The sequence below is a fragment of the Corvus hawaiiensis genome, chromosome 5 (assembly GCF_020740725.1).
Source record: "Corvus hawaiiensis isolate bCorHaw1 chromosome 5, bCorHaw1.pri.cur, whole genome shotgun sequence".
In the NCBI taxonomy this organism is placed as follows: Eukaryota; Metazoa; Chordata; class Aves; order Passeriformes; family Corvidae; genus Corvus; species Corvus hawaiiensis.
In genome coordinates, this window is record NC_063217.1 from 32,951,549 (window position 1) to 32,966,440 (window position 14,892).

General features: G+C 36.3%; 1 protein-coding gene across 2 annotated transcripts in view; it reads left to right on the forward strand.

The window, feature by feature from the left end:
* SORBS2 (sorbin and SH3 domain containing 2) overlaps positions 1 to 14,892 on the forward strand; it is a 208,093-nt gene that overhangs the window by 3,140 nt on the left and 190,061 nt on the right. The window contains exon 1 of one of the 2 annotated variants that reach the window (XM_048305281.1): positions 6,234 to 6,543. The exons of the other annotated variant lie outside the window; for it this stretch is intronic. The gene's annotated coding sequence lies outside the window, so the exon portion shown is untranslated. Of the gene's footprint in view, positions 1 to 6,233; positions 6,544 to 14,892 lie in introns of those variants that run through there. 2 annotated transcript variants of the gene reach the window in all.

Consider the following 14,892-nt stretch of genomic DNA (forward strand, 5'->3'; position numbering starts at 1 on the left):
TTGGGCTGAGAACATGGTGAAGATGTTTTTTTCCATAAAAATACCAACAAAACAAGTGTTTTATGCTTACTACTGAGGAGAAGAACAGCTTCAGTATCTCTTCTAGTATTTTTCCAAGACTAGACTTTTCTTTTATTGCTTTCATAATATTGGATTAAGGAAAGCAGAGTCAACTAAAAAAACACAAATTGTATGCTTACCAAAATACAGTAATTCAAATACAAAAACCACGTTGCACAGAACAAGACTAGGCTTCACACTAATAAAACTTAGTGTAGACGAAATCACTGTAATATGTCAAGAAATAGTCAAAGTCAGAATAAGAACTACGGTTATCTTCACCCTGGATAAAGCATCTGTAGATGAAGTTTTGTTTTGCTACTATGAACTAGTTGTATTTTCTATGGCAAGTGTGCTTTAAAAACTACCTGATTATTGCTGGTAGAGAGATTTTTGGTGCCCATGGCTCCTGAACTTTTGAGAGAGGTGAGAGAAAACTAGCAGAACACTAACTTTTTTTGCTGTGGCAAGTTAGTGAAAATTCAAACTCTGCTTGACTCATAAATTAAGTTATAAATTAGCCACACAATTGATCTCAATGTAATCCCTCTGCCTAGTGCTGCTGGGCAAGGCACAGGAATTAGAGTGTAAACCATTTATTATGAAGCAGCTGAATCCTTGTGGAGTGGAATATGAGCTGGAGTTATTTGCACAGTTTTATTGGCGCAAAACTAGAGGGGAGTTTGCTTTTCATGGCAACTGTATCAACTTTGGCAGAGGAACAGAACTTGAATTTCTTCAGAGAGTCTTACATCTTTAATATTTTCATTTTCGAGGAAACAGTGAACTGTTTCAGTGAAGATTTTTAAGTGCAATGTACATGTAAAAATATCAAGCCAACCAAATACCAATTAGATGCCAAAATAAATGATAGTTACAACTGCATTTACTACAAGAAATGTAAGAGCAACCTTTCAAAAACCAACGTGATAAGTGAAAAGACTCTGTAATAGCACTCAGAGTAGGTATTTTCAGGTATTTCTGCCTGTGCATGGCTTAATTGAAGATTCTCTTACACTTCACTGAGACTACTGTTTCAGTCATACTGCTGTAACGAAGTTAGCTGCCTGCTTTGCACTTGTTGGGGGTACAGTCTTGGAGTTACATTGTCTGGGTACAATCAAGTGAGGATTGGAGGCAACAAGGTTTAAAACTACAATGGTAAACTAATTTCTCATTAGATGTGATAGGATAAAAAGTTCCTTTTAAGTCTTGGAATCTGCCATAGCATCTGCTGACAGGTAAAGACGAAGCACAGTTTGCAGTCCTGGTCACCTCAGGTAGTCACCTTCTGTTTAATGATATAACTAAATACTAGAAATAATTACACCTTATATACTGCTTTCATTTATCCCTTTTGAAGATCACTGGCCTCCTAAGAACTTCCAATGTAGGACATTGCTGAAAAGAGAAGAGATAGAAAAATTCATCTTCTTTTAAGTCAGGAAATGCAGTTCTGGGTGAAGGAAATGCCAAGTGTTTACTGTAGTATAAATGGTATTTCAACACAACTGGCCACAAACCTCAACTGATTTGCTGCCAATTTATTCTTAACTGGGGCGAAGTGCTACAAGTAGTCTTACCTGCTCTTCCTATAATTGCCCATTCTGCTGTTACATTCCTTGTTAACTCTGGGGCATTTTTATCTAGATTGACCCAAAGCTTCTTAGTGATAAGGGAAAACTGATGTATCAGAAGCAGGGCTGTGAGGAGAGGAACTGTCAGGTCTGGTGCTTCTGCCATATCAGTTGTGAATTGAGAGTTAAAGACTCTTAGGTTTTACTATTTACACAGTTTTAGTATTGTGTAACTTTCTGTTCAGACTCTTTCCTCCTTTTTGTCTCAGAGGCAACAAGTTTACAAGTGCTTCCAAGGCTCTGTCAAGTTTGAAGTAGGCAGTGAAGACTGATACTATTTCTGCCCTAGACAGCTGCTTGGCTCTGCCTTACAGTACTCAGCTGTGACTAATAGTAAGTGGAGGGATATAATGAACAACTGGAAGCTTGCACAATAATGTTATTCAAAGTAGAGTGTACTATTGTCAATATAAACTCAAATATATTCAATGCTATCATAATAACCTAGCAGCCTTCCAAATTGCCTGGTAGACTCTGAAAGCCCTCCTTATTGAGACTTTGTAAAACCCTGGCATATCATATTAAATAAATGGATGTTCTGATCTTAAGCTTTTCTAATGGAGATTAAAATCTTTGTCAGTTTTGCTTTCTACAGTGTAGCCTTGCATAGGGCCATATGTTGTACTTGAATGTGCTAAAGAATCTAGCTGAGATTGGACAAAATGTCAATCCTCTGAGGATCTGAGCACGTCTTAGGTTTTTCCTTTAATCTCATAGTTGTACTTTTTATTCATTCTTTGAAGCAGCTGCTGTTTTTTCCGACATTTTTCATTTCAAAACTTGGGATACTAACACAGACTTCTAGTCAAGGCTTTGCATTCCAGCAGTGTTGAAATTTGGCTGCTAGTACGTCATGTACTTTGAGGTTGGGTCCCATGGATAATGTACAGAAACACTGTACTTAGTAGCAGGGTGCTAGTTCCACTAGCTGTTTACCTTTTTGAATGGTAGGTGCCATGAAAATAAGTGAGAATTGTTTAGAAGAGCTTGCCATTTAAGAACTACACAACTCAGTATTTGGTAGCCTAAGGGTACAAGAGATCAAATTTATTTGTGGGTATGAGCTTGCAAGTGATGGCTACAGCAGAGAAGGGAGGCAACAAATTCTCCATTACAAATGAGTTGCAGATAAATTTGTCTGTGCTTCCTTGAAGCCAAACTGCCTCTGTCCCTCCTAGCTCTGGAAGCGCCCCAGATCTGCAAACAGGGCTCGTTCTATGCAGAATTGAGTCTGCTGTAGGACTAATGCCTCGGTTAACAGTAGCATGTCAGTGTCAGCAGCTTTTAGCCTGTTAACACACTAACTGGAGTTTTTCAAATGTCCTTCAAGTAGCACGTAATGTTCTTCAAGGAAAAAATAGGATAGAGCTCACAAAAATAGTGGAATATTGACTCTGTTGAATACTTGTAACATTTACTTGATCAGTGATTGTTTCAACTCAGTAACGTGCTAACTTATGATAAATCTGGCTTTCACTGGAAGAAATTGGCTTTTTTAACAGTCAGAGCTTCTAGAATCATATGACACTTGACAGTCTTTCTTTCTATCTTAAAAAAGTATTTCTAGTTCATGAAAACATAAACCGAAGTGCACTGTAAAGGTGGTGCAAAGACTGGGGTAATTGCACACTCATTATTAACTTGATCTATTTGGCAAAGGGAGTAGCTAATCTTTGTTTTTAATGTTGAGATTTTTATTTAATAGTGCAAGAAAATTAAATTATGGCACATGGTTGTTTTGTTTCTGTAATGCTTTTCTTGTGACTTGAGACATGTTTCCTGTGTTCTTACATGATCTGTTATGATTACAGCCTCATCTTCACTTCTTCATCCTGCCCTCCAAAATATTGCTTAAAAAAAAAAAAGCCTCTTTACATGAAGCCTTTTAGATTCATTTTCTCAAGGCACCTTTAAGAAAAGACACTGTTCTTGTTTAAGGGAACTTCATGAGGAAGACTGGTATAACTTGCCCGAAGTCACTTAGAAGTCAATTTAAGCTATTTACAAACATATATATATTTGTCATGCCTAAAGAATACCTGTGCCAAAACTTCTACCATATATGAAACTGCTTGAAAAACAACTTTAAGTAGAATAGTGAAAAATAGCGGTGTACTGAGATTAATATACATGTTCTTTCTATATTGATGTTTATTGGAGGGCTTTTATAGATAAAGCTCTTCTTTTGTCTTGATGTTTGATCTCTGTAATGAGACCAATGAGTCTAAATTTTCTTCTGGTTCTACAGATGCTGCTGTTATCTGAGCTAAGCATTTTAATTTCATTTAATGTACTTGCCTTCGAATTATGTGTTTTATCACTGGCAAAGAGTCCAATTCATATTCTCCACTGCAACTTTCTCTACTGAATAGAAATGAAAGTGTATATGTGATCTACCAAACACAGATTTAGAATGCTAATTCTAATCCCCCTTTCCTTCCAGTGCTGATTGAATTTAGCCTAAGTGAATTATACTGCTGTTAGATTTCAGTTCAGTTACTTTAAATCCTGGTGGATGGTTAGAATGTGCCCAGATATTGTCAGCGCCCTGCAGCTGGACAAATGTAGCCAAACATTTCAATAGGTGACGGGTGACCTAGCGCAGCTCTGTTATACATAAATGCACAAGGAAATCTTCAATTATGTAGCTCTCTTTAAATAGTTGAATGTAATTTTGTAGCTGAATAAAATGCTTTGTTTAGTCTTACAAAGGCTGTGAAGTAGACAAGTTGATTCCTGGTCACTTTAGATTTTCTGGAGCAGCAAAAGTAGTAAAGATGTCGAAATTATTAGCAAATCGTATATTAAAAATAGGTGTTGGGTCATTCACTTTCAAAAATACAGACATCGAAAGATTTCGAACAGCCTCAGTTGTACTTTCAAAATTTAAAGTTTACGGGGACAGAACTTTAGATGTTAGTTGCTCCAGCTGGATTAAAACTGTCCATGTACCTTTCAGCTTTATGTTGGAAATCCTTGAAAATAATTTGCAAGATGGTTGCAAAAAGGGATTTACTTCAGTATAGGCATCTAAATTCAGAAAAGTGATTCTGGGAGCCAGAGCTGTTACTCAATCTTCAGTTAACCTTGGGAACTGGGGTTTGTTATTCTGGGGATTGTAAAGTGGAGGGGGGAGGGTTAAAAAGGGATACTGTATGGCTTTTATACATACCGAGATAGCATTGTAGCTTTGACAAGTCTCAGCATATTAACACCTATTCATACCAAAACCCAAACAGGATTCATAAATCCTTTCTCTGCCTGGAAGCTTGTTCTGGCATCTCTCCTCAGAAAGCACGTTTAACACTACTTCCTGGTTGGGTTTCTAAACCACGGGGAAGGTGCATAAAGGCGCCTTTACAAGATGGCCTCGTGCTAAGAATTTACCTCCTGAGCGTGAGTTGAGGTTTTTCTCCCTCTGATGTGACTAGGCTCTTAACCATGTTTCCCACTTCATTTGTATACAACTAGAAGTCTTTAAGCTAATTTGACTTCTTGTTGAAAACTCTTTACTGAGCTGAAAAATGTTTCACAGGAAGAAAACACGGTATTGGTACAGGAGTGGAAGCTTGAGGCGAGGTTCCCACTCCACCTGCGTGTGCCAAACAGTGAGATACCACGGACGTTTTCATCATAGCTATGGTACCAAGAACATGCCCTTAAAAGCATGTTAATAACTGTTGCATGTATGAAGACAAGATTGTTAACTTACATTTGTATTACACACTTTGCAGAGGTGACAATAACAATGTGTAGTAAGCTTTGAAGGGCTTGGGAGTTTTTGGATTTTGTTTAAAAGAACATCTGAGAAGTCTGTACCACAATATTTGAGGGTTTTAGTAGTAGAATTCTCATTCTCCCTAAATAGATACAATATGCTGATTTTTAATATGCTGCTATATTATGCTCATTGGTAAGCATTCACTATGTACTGCAACATCAGGAGAATAATCATTTTTATCGTTAAAAGATCTGCATGAAAGCCTTTCAATATCAGGAAATATCCTGGTTTTTCTCTAAAAAAGTGAGATTACTAGGCACATATTATGTGCATGCCATTGGTTACATTGTGTTGGTAATTTCATTTAGTCTTGTAAAATCAAAAATAGATACAAGAATGCTATTCTTGTTTAAGTGATGCAATTCATAATACCCTTCTAAGATGGATTAGGTAACCTTATTTAACTCTATCCTTTAGAGGTCTTTAATAACGTTAACATATCTGTCATTCCCATCTGTTTTAATTTAAGGCTGATTATGCTAACATGCTTTAAAACTGCAAACCACCTGACCATTCAATATTGTTTTAAGCAGATAGAGCTTACAGTATTTTCGGAATATAAACACAAAGCTTGCTATTGTGAAGCAATTAATTTTATTAGGCTTGTCCTTGTTTAGTCTACATTTAGTCTATGTAAGCTTGGAAAGCTACTAACCTTTTTTGAGAAGCTTTTCTTGGTTTGGAATTTCCCCTCCCCCAAGCAAGCTCTGCTAACCTGCTACTGTTCCTGTAACTGTCAGTTTTCTGAATGTGTCTCCTGGGAAATAAATGAGCCCTGCTGAAGGTTAAGGTGTGAGTAGTGAGCTCAGCAGCCATCCTGTCAGATGGGCAAGGAGGTAAAGGTTTGATGCTTCCTAACAAGTAACAGATTTGATTATGCTTCTTCACTGTGCATGGATGCAACACATATGTTGTACATGCCTTATGGGGCAGTAAAGGCTGCCATGCAGGTTAGACGAGAAAGGGCAACACTGGAAGGGTACAGGCATATTCTGTATTGTAACCCTGCACATTATCTGGCAAGCAGAGTGCAACCCTTTTTTGCTGGAGTGTTCTCATTTCAAGGTATTCATATTTTCATTATAATTGAATGTTTCTTTCAAAACAGAATTATTGGGACTGCTATATTATTGATGCATTAGGTTAAATCATGTATTTCAAGAAAGTTTACATTACATTTTTTAATGTGGCTAAATTGCTTGTATTGGTAATTGGTATCCATTGAATATCTTATATCTTGAAATTTAAAATAAATTGGAAAAGATGGCTAATTACAGAAGTACTTTGCTGCTTCTATAAATTGGTTTTGTGTATTGCTGTGAAACAAGCAGCATTAAATAAGTAATCAGAATTGAAAAGAAACTGCTGCTGGGGTGGCAAGGTATATCTTATTGATGATCTACATGAGCATATTTAAGGAATGGTGAAAGAGACTGGAACCCAGAGACTAATAACTGAGTCAGACCATGATTATGCAGAGGATTACAGTAATGGAAATGGAAGTTTGGTGGAAGTAGACTGCTTGAAATATGCTCGATGGCAACACTGAGTAGGGACACGAGGGCTATCATAGTATTGTTGTTAAGAGTTATAAAAAACAAGCGGGTATTAGTATGTTGAATATTTTTGCTTGTTTCAGGACAACTTAAAAGACAATTCAGTAAACTGAAGCTAAAGATCTAGGGAAATTTAATTGACCAGAAGCTCTATAGGGTTTTTTTTCTTCCCGTGAATGTCATCTTTTGTCTTCTGTCTGTAGCATCCATCTATCAGCACAGATAAGTGTAGTGTATTTGAATAACTATGGTACTTCTAAACTGAGGATGGCATTTCTTGTTCTGATAGTTCTGTTGCTGTGATATTGGAAAGTAGCAACAATTGTATTTAAGTGAGAGTTTATAAATAAAATGTGACATATGGTTAATTATGTCGTCAGTCCATGTGTGCCACATGTGGGTAGTGTGTATAATACAAAAACTGCTGGCCTGTTCTGAAATTACAGGGACAAATCAGAGTTCTGATCTTTGCTAACTTGCTAGGATTGCATCTTCAAAGCTCATTTAAGTTTATAACATGATATGATATGATATGATATGATATGATATGATATGATATGCAGGGACAAATTTGTTAACTGCTTGTGTCTGTAATTTTCTCAACTTGAACTACTCCATATTCTTACCAAAGCACTGGCATGTCTGAAGTTCAGTAGATACAGGTTATACCTTGTGTTACTGGTCAAACATCTTATATGTGAAAAACTCACCAATCATTATGATAGATTTTCAGTTCCAGATGCTATACTTTCTTTTAAAGGCTTCCAAATGAACTAAAGTATACTCTTTAATACAGCTATACAGTCTATAGATAGTGTGTTCTCGGCTGAACTGCTAAACAAACAATTTTATTTATCTCCCAATCAATAGTGATCAAACGTTTTTGTTACCCTGCTTTACTTTTGATGCCTATCCATTTCCTCATGTTTAAATACTTTGTTCTTTCCACATATTTGTGGATTCTCTACAGAAAAAAAAAGAACTTGTCATTGTAATAATTAAAAGGTAGGAAGAGTTAGATATAGACAGGACTTCAAATAAGTTATATCTAAGAATTAGACTATGTAGATAGTGCAACCTAGATGTTCGATTCCTTTCCTTCAGACATCTTTAAGTGGAAAGAAAAAAAAGTCTCTGTTTTTCCAGCTCTTCTGGAGCTGTTTGGAGTATTTCTGTTTCATATATATGTATATATATGACTATATATATATATTCAGATAGCAGGAGAACTGGGCAAGTTCTTAGCACTTTTTTTTGTGCCAAGCTAAAAAAAGTCATCAATGATTTACACTTCATAAAAGCAGTGCTGGGAGGAAAATGTCTTGGGGTTAAGTAACTTTGAACTGCATCTTTATGTGAAAGAAAAGCATTAACTTTAAATAAATTTAAACTTTTTTTTTAATGTTCAACTTTTTCTAAGGACCACATGCCTTTGGCACTGCAAAAGGGAAAACCTGATCTTAAATAAACGTTAAGAAAAGGTTTGCATGAGCCCGAAAACTGATTTCCTGGAGTGAGTGGGGTAAGGGTGAAGATGAGTTATTTAAAAGAACAAATGGGATAAAATAAACAAAAGTACCAGCCAGTACCACTTAGAAAAGTTGATGCACTTATTTTTTGTAATTGTATTTATCTTCAAATGTTTTTTCTTTGCAAGGGGACAAGGCTCATGGGAAGTTAGTTCCAGAAAAGTTGCAGAGACTAATGGACTAGAGGTGAGCTTAGGCACTAAGTTTTACTAGTTTTGTGGAGGACACTCCACAGTAAGTGATTGTTTCACAACCATCTTACAAATGTGTCTTTCTAGATACAGCTTCTTCAGTTCTGGCTGTTTCAGTGTGATAACTGGGCACAAATAGGGACTCCTTTTCCTATAGATCTACAAGAAGAAGAAGAACCATAATATTGCAGTCATGGAGTGAGAGGTAGGAAGCACGGGAATGTCTTTATTAGAGCCTTATTAAGATACTCCATTAGAAAAGAAAGTCAAGGCAGCTGTTCTTATTTCATCTGCAAATACTAAGATCAACAATGTTTATTTATAGCTCTAGTTAATATCAATGCAAATTTAAGGTCCCTCTATTAATGGCACATAAAAAATAATTTTTGGACTAACTTCAGGTGTTTCCATTAACAAATAATATAGTTAGACAAGATGGATCTGTAAAATATGGAATGCCATGGTTCTGTTATCAACACTGCGCTTAGGGTGGAAATACTTCACAGGATCATGCTAGAACTAGCCTGGGTTGAGTGAACCAAGATGGTACATCTACCACAAAAAAACATGTAATTTGTGTTATTGAGGGATACTTGTCAATATAGATAATAAAAGATAAAATTCAGACTTAAGAGCATATCACACACTAGGTAATCATAGTTCTGTAAAGTGAGACTTTTTAGATTTCCATATGTTTTCTTACTTGTGTAGACCTTCAAACCAATTATCACTCATATCTTGATATATGCACATCTAAGCTGATGCATCAGAGATTAAAGTCAGTTTATAATGTCAATTACTTAAAATTAATAAACTAGAATACCACCTTAAAGAAATACTAGCAAGTCTCTGTGTAATCAAATTCAAAATAGCTAATTAAGAACTACCAGATAGTTATTTTGTTCTCTTTATATTTATTGGATTTTAGCTGTTTGAGTAGGCAGCTATTGGATAGACTGTTTCCATTAAATGCCTTCCTTGAAAATATATAGTCTTTAAGTAATTTAACTATTACTAGTTAGGAGGGGAAGGTCAATCTTTAGGCAGAGCAGCGCGGGATAAGTTGACATAATCATCAGTGCCTCAGGGCTATCAGAGAAATACATTGCCTCAGTTTAAGTAAGGCCAGATTTTAATAAAATTTACATTTTAATTTTTTGTGCTTGCTAGACTTAAAAACAGGCAGTGTTTTTTATAGACATAAAGGCATTTTGTGTGTACTTATTTGGATATTGAACACATGTTCTCTTTCTGTAGAAATGTGTTTGCTTGCAAGCCTGACGGGTATGACACACAAGCTATGCCAAGCTGGTTTTATATAAAGGTAGTGCTTGCAACTGTGCTGTAACAGCTTGAAAACTGGGCCCTGTGTTTCTCAGCAACGGACATGGGGAAGCAGAGGTTTGAAGCCCTTGCCAGAAAGTCTGTGAAACACACTAAAAACTTCATAAAACTATTTGAATAATATTTATGTAGACTTAGAGTTCTAGTGCTTCAGGGAGTCCTTTCATAAAATCCTGTTTGTATTTGGCAGTAGTGACTCTGTAGTGCTGTAGGTATCAAAAGAGCATTTAAATATCAAGGAATTAATCTTCAAGATTAGTGTATGGAATGACTAGTAGGAATAATGTAGAAATATTAATATCGCTATCCACTGTACAGATGAAAAATTAGATGCATCATGAAAATTTAGATTTAATAATCTGAAATCTAGAAAAGCAAAACTGCTTTAGTATTCCATGCAATTGCTGTGTTCTACTTGAGGTAAAACTATGAGGAATCTTGCCAGTATTGGTCAGAAAATTATCTGTGTCTAGGGATTTTAAAAATATTTCTCAATTGTTGGATCACTTTGCTCAGTTAGAGTGTTTAGGTAAAGGTGTATTTGGGAGGGGCAGTGAATGAATGGTGTTCTTGATGAATGGTGTAGCAGTGCTTTTAATTTTCCCATGTGAAAATTGATGAGTTTATTCTGAGCTATAAGTGATGTGGGGAATGACTCAAGTGTGAAATGAGGTGTTGCCATAACCTGGTGAAAAAAACCTGCTGTTTATACTAGAGGGGGGAGGGCTGGTGGGGGAGAAGGTGTGTAGTCCTTCTATATACACCTCAATGCTCTGCAACAAGAAAATTCTTGCCAATCTCCACTAAAATGAGGAAATGTCATTTGAGTTAGCTTGCTTTATTAGCTCATGCTCTTGAAACAACTGAAGTGTGTTTTACTGAAGTAGCCACAATCCTTGCAGTATTGCTGAGAAAAGGTAAAACAGATTGAACTTATACCATATAATCGTAATACATTTTATAGTTCATTTGCTGTACAATGAATATAATCGCATCTTGTCAAATTAATGGAAAATTATTTTCGGAAGTATTCTAATAACCAGATTTTCTATTGTTTATTTTATATTTCCCCAGAAGATATTGTTTATTTTTCATTTCTCCAGAAGATATTTTTTTCCTTATGCTATGTTCAAAAATGTAGAAATCATCTGTGTCTGAGGGCCATTACCTACCAGTTGCTGTGAAGTACAGGCTGACAAAATTAAGTAACGACGTCATGGCTTCTCAGCCATACTGTTATATATAACAACATCAGAGTAATGCAGTATGGTATTCATAAACATGGAGATCATAAATATACATTTTATTTAGAGCACCATAGCTACATGTGATCTGTGCACTGGAATTTTAAGTTCTTGCCCTTTCCTAATGTCAGCGTAGCTTTTGGTGTAGTGTTTTTGCACTTGTGCATCTTGTTTGACGCACTCAGGATAATGCTTGCTTGTCTTCAGTGAAGAATGTGGCCAAGATGCTAGATCAGAACATAAAGGAAGTAGAATATACTATGTACGTGTACAATGATTTAACTAGAATTTGCTAGTTTTGCTTAGAAAATACAGTCAAAAACAAATTATTATGGATGTAATGCTCAGTTTTTCTGATGGAAGAAGAAATGCATGTTAGCCAGTTACCCTAAACTACCTATTCAAGGATCCTGTGAGGTCACATTAGGTGACAGATTTGATTGGAATAATGCTGTAGAACAACAGAGAACTCAGTTCTACCTCCTGCACAGAACTTTGGACCTAAAACCATTTAGGATTAAAATTGTGCAGTGGTCTTTGTTACTTAGAACTAAACACCCTAGTCTTTGCTCTAATGCCATTATATTCAGGGCACTGAGCTTGGTCTTAATTCACAGTGTATAAAGAAGAATTTGAGCCCCTAGAACTAAAATTAGAAAACATCTTGAGCTGGTACCTGGAACTATTAGTGAAGTGTTTCCTAGGATGATAGGAGAGTATCTTGACCCATGAATGAAGGTGTGCCCCAAAAAGCTGGTTTACAATTGTGAGAACTCAGCAGGGAGGAACTTCTACTGAAGGCCTAATAGAAAAGGTTTTACCTACAATAAATGACTTTTGCATCCTGCAAATGAGTTGAAGTGATGTAAACACACCCTTAATGTCCTGTAAAACTGATTAAGATTATTGACCAGAAATGCAGAAATATATGAATGGCTGAAGCTTACGGGTATCAGTGATTAGAACTCCAAAAAATATCAATTAGTGTGTACCTACTGGGTTGTAATGCTTAATATTTTAAACAGTTGTCAGTAGCTCAATTTTCCTTTAAAAAAAAAAATTCTTTTAGTACTTAGGCTTTAACACAGCTGTTGCTCTGAGATTTTTTTGAACAGCCGAAAATTTTACACTTGCCATTTTAAATTAGGGTAGTTGTAACTACTTTTATTTTCTATAGTATCTCACCTTAAAAGACTCAACAGAAATAATATTTTGCAGTTTCCTATTAAATGAGAAAGATCATATTGGAAAGCTGAGGCTGAAAAGAATTTGCTGCTTTCAATTCATTGTGAATTGGAGGATTCAGATTACATTAAGTAGCTATGTAATATGTTGCAAAGGTGGAGAGCTAATGAATACACAGATTCCAGGACAGAAGACACTGTGTGCTGAAGTAAACTGATATTCTTGAGCTTCTATTAAACTATTCCCCTGAACAGACCTGAGCTAGCATCAGAAATTGTGGGAACTGGCTTGCATTCAGGATTCCATTTTGGTCTATTCATATTTTGTGAAAAGGGGTGGATGGGGAGAAACTCTTTTTTATGCAGTGTAATGGTTTACCCAGAAGGTATGAAAACATGAATAAAGATTTTTTGAATTGAGATGATTGAATGAAAATACACATGCTTTTGAGACTGATGGTCATAAGCTTCTTCTAGCCTTATGTTAGCTTTCAGATGCACCCAGAGAACTGACTTAGCTTCACACAAGCTAACACAGAACTAGAAGCACTTAAACAGAATTTATGCTGCATTTTTGCTAGACTGATGAGTCTTATTGACATCATTACACTATGTCCAGTCCCTGAATATCTGACCTCTGAGAACCAGTTTATTATGCTTTGGGTATTTCTAATGATATTTTTCTGCATGGCCCTTTTTAATGCAGCATTCTTAAGACAAGACATGAAATTATTTCAATCCTGAGAATAATTCACTTACAATAAGGCCAATGGCCTGTATCAGCAATAGTGTAGCCAGCAGAACTACAAAAAGGATCTTTAATGATACTGTGTTCCAATTGTACTGACCTTTTTCGCGTATAGCTACATGTAGAAATACAGTTGTTATTGGAGACTGCAGAATTTTTTCAGAGAGGTGTCCCATAGGAGAAGAGTTGTAGTGCAGTAATATATCTTTAAGCACGGTCTCCCTGCAGGGGACTTGATAGAAACACCATCTCAGTTACACACCAAAGTCATAGAAACTAATTCAAACACTACATAGCTTGGCCTAACTACTAGGCTATTCATGGAGCTGGATGAGTAAGATATTTTTCATGGAAATAACTACTTTTCAGGATTCGGGTTATAATATTAGATGGTACATAATAGCTCTGCAGTTTGTAAAGGTGTATAAATATCTAGTGTCTAATCCTGGCCTGCTGAAGTTGTATATAGAAAGCTTAGTTGTACATAATAACTTCAGCTTTTATCACAGCGATCCAGCCAGGTGAGCCAGGAGTTCTGTATGTCACTCCATGATTAAGGTAAGTCAGAAGCACTGCAGAAACAGTCATATCAATATCCCTTCAGTTTGGGTAGCATATTCCTGAGTTGTACAAAAAGATGTGTGCATAGTTTTTAGTCCTCCTATTTAATCTGAAATAGCATCAGGTACACAATTGTGGAGTTGCTTTAGACAGAGGTCTGCCTGAAAAGCAGGAACAGTTTTAAAGATTCGATTCAGACTGAATAGTACATTGAAATGTAGTTTATGCAGAGCACTGTATGTGCCATCTGAGCAGCTAAAGTTGCTCTGTAGTGCATGGACTGACATGAGCTGGTGATGCCACCATTAGAAAAGAGTAGTGTGAATTGGATGGGATGAGAAGGTACTTCACATGTGACACTGAGCCTATGAAGGACTCTGCACCTGTTGCTCTACCCACTCTCCAAGTCTGCAGAACCTAGCCCCCTTCCTGGAACTTAAATGTCTACACTCCTGAGAAAATCCTGTCTGCCTCATGTGCTTCTTAAAAGGAGAGAACTTGCAGAGGCCTGTAGGTAGCCTGCCCAACTGTGCCTAAACAGTTCTTTGCTGTTATTTGAAAGAACTTGGTAGTCTTCAAAATGAATCAGATTGCTTAAGTCTGACATTTATGTCTTCACTAGAACACAAGGAAACTGCAGAAGATGCTTAGTATGCCCATCTGTTTCAGAAGCATGGTAGGCTTCAAGACAGTTTTACCTTAATATGCTGCTTAGAATGTGTATTGGAGAGTTAAGGATATAGAGTATCCCTTTCTCAAATAGGAGTATCTCTTAGAAGACAGGTGAATAACTTTGGAGATACTAATTTTGAGTTATCTGCTGCTTTTCTTTAAGATTCGATATTGATCAGATCAAACCCAACTATTTTCCTCCTACTTAGAGTGGGAAATAATTTGAGGTTTTACTTGCTGATGACTACTAAGCGTAGTCATTGTAGCTGACCAGTAGTCTTTAAATTTGGAGCATGAGCAACTTCCAAATACTTTAGGGAGTGAGCCATTTTTTAATGAAAAAGCTTTATAAATGATGTTTCAAAACCTGCTTGTATGAATTCCA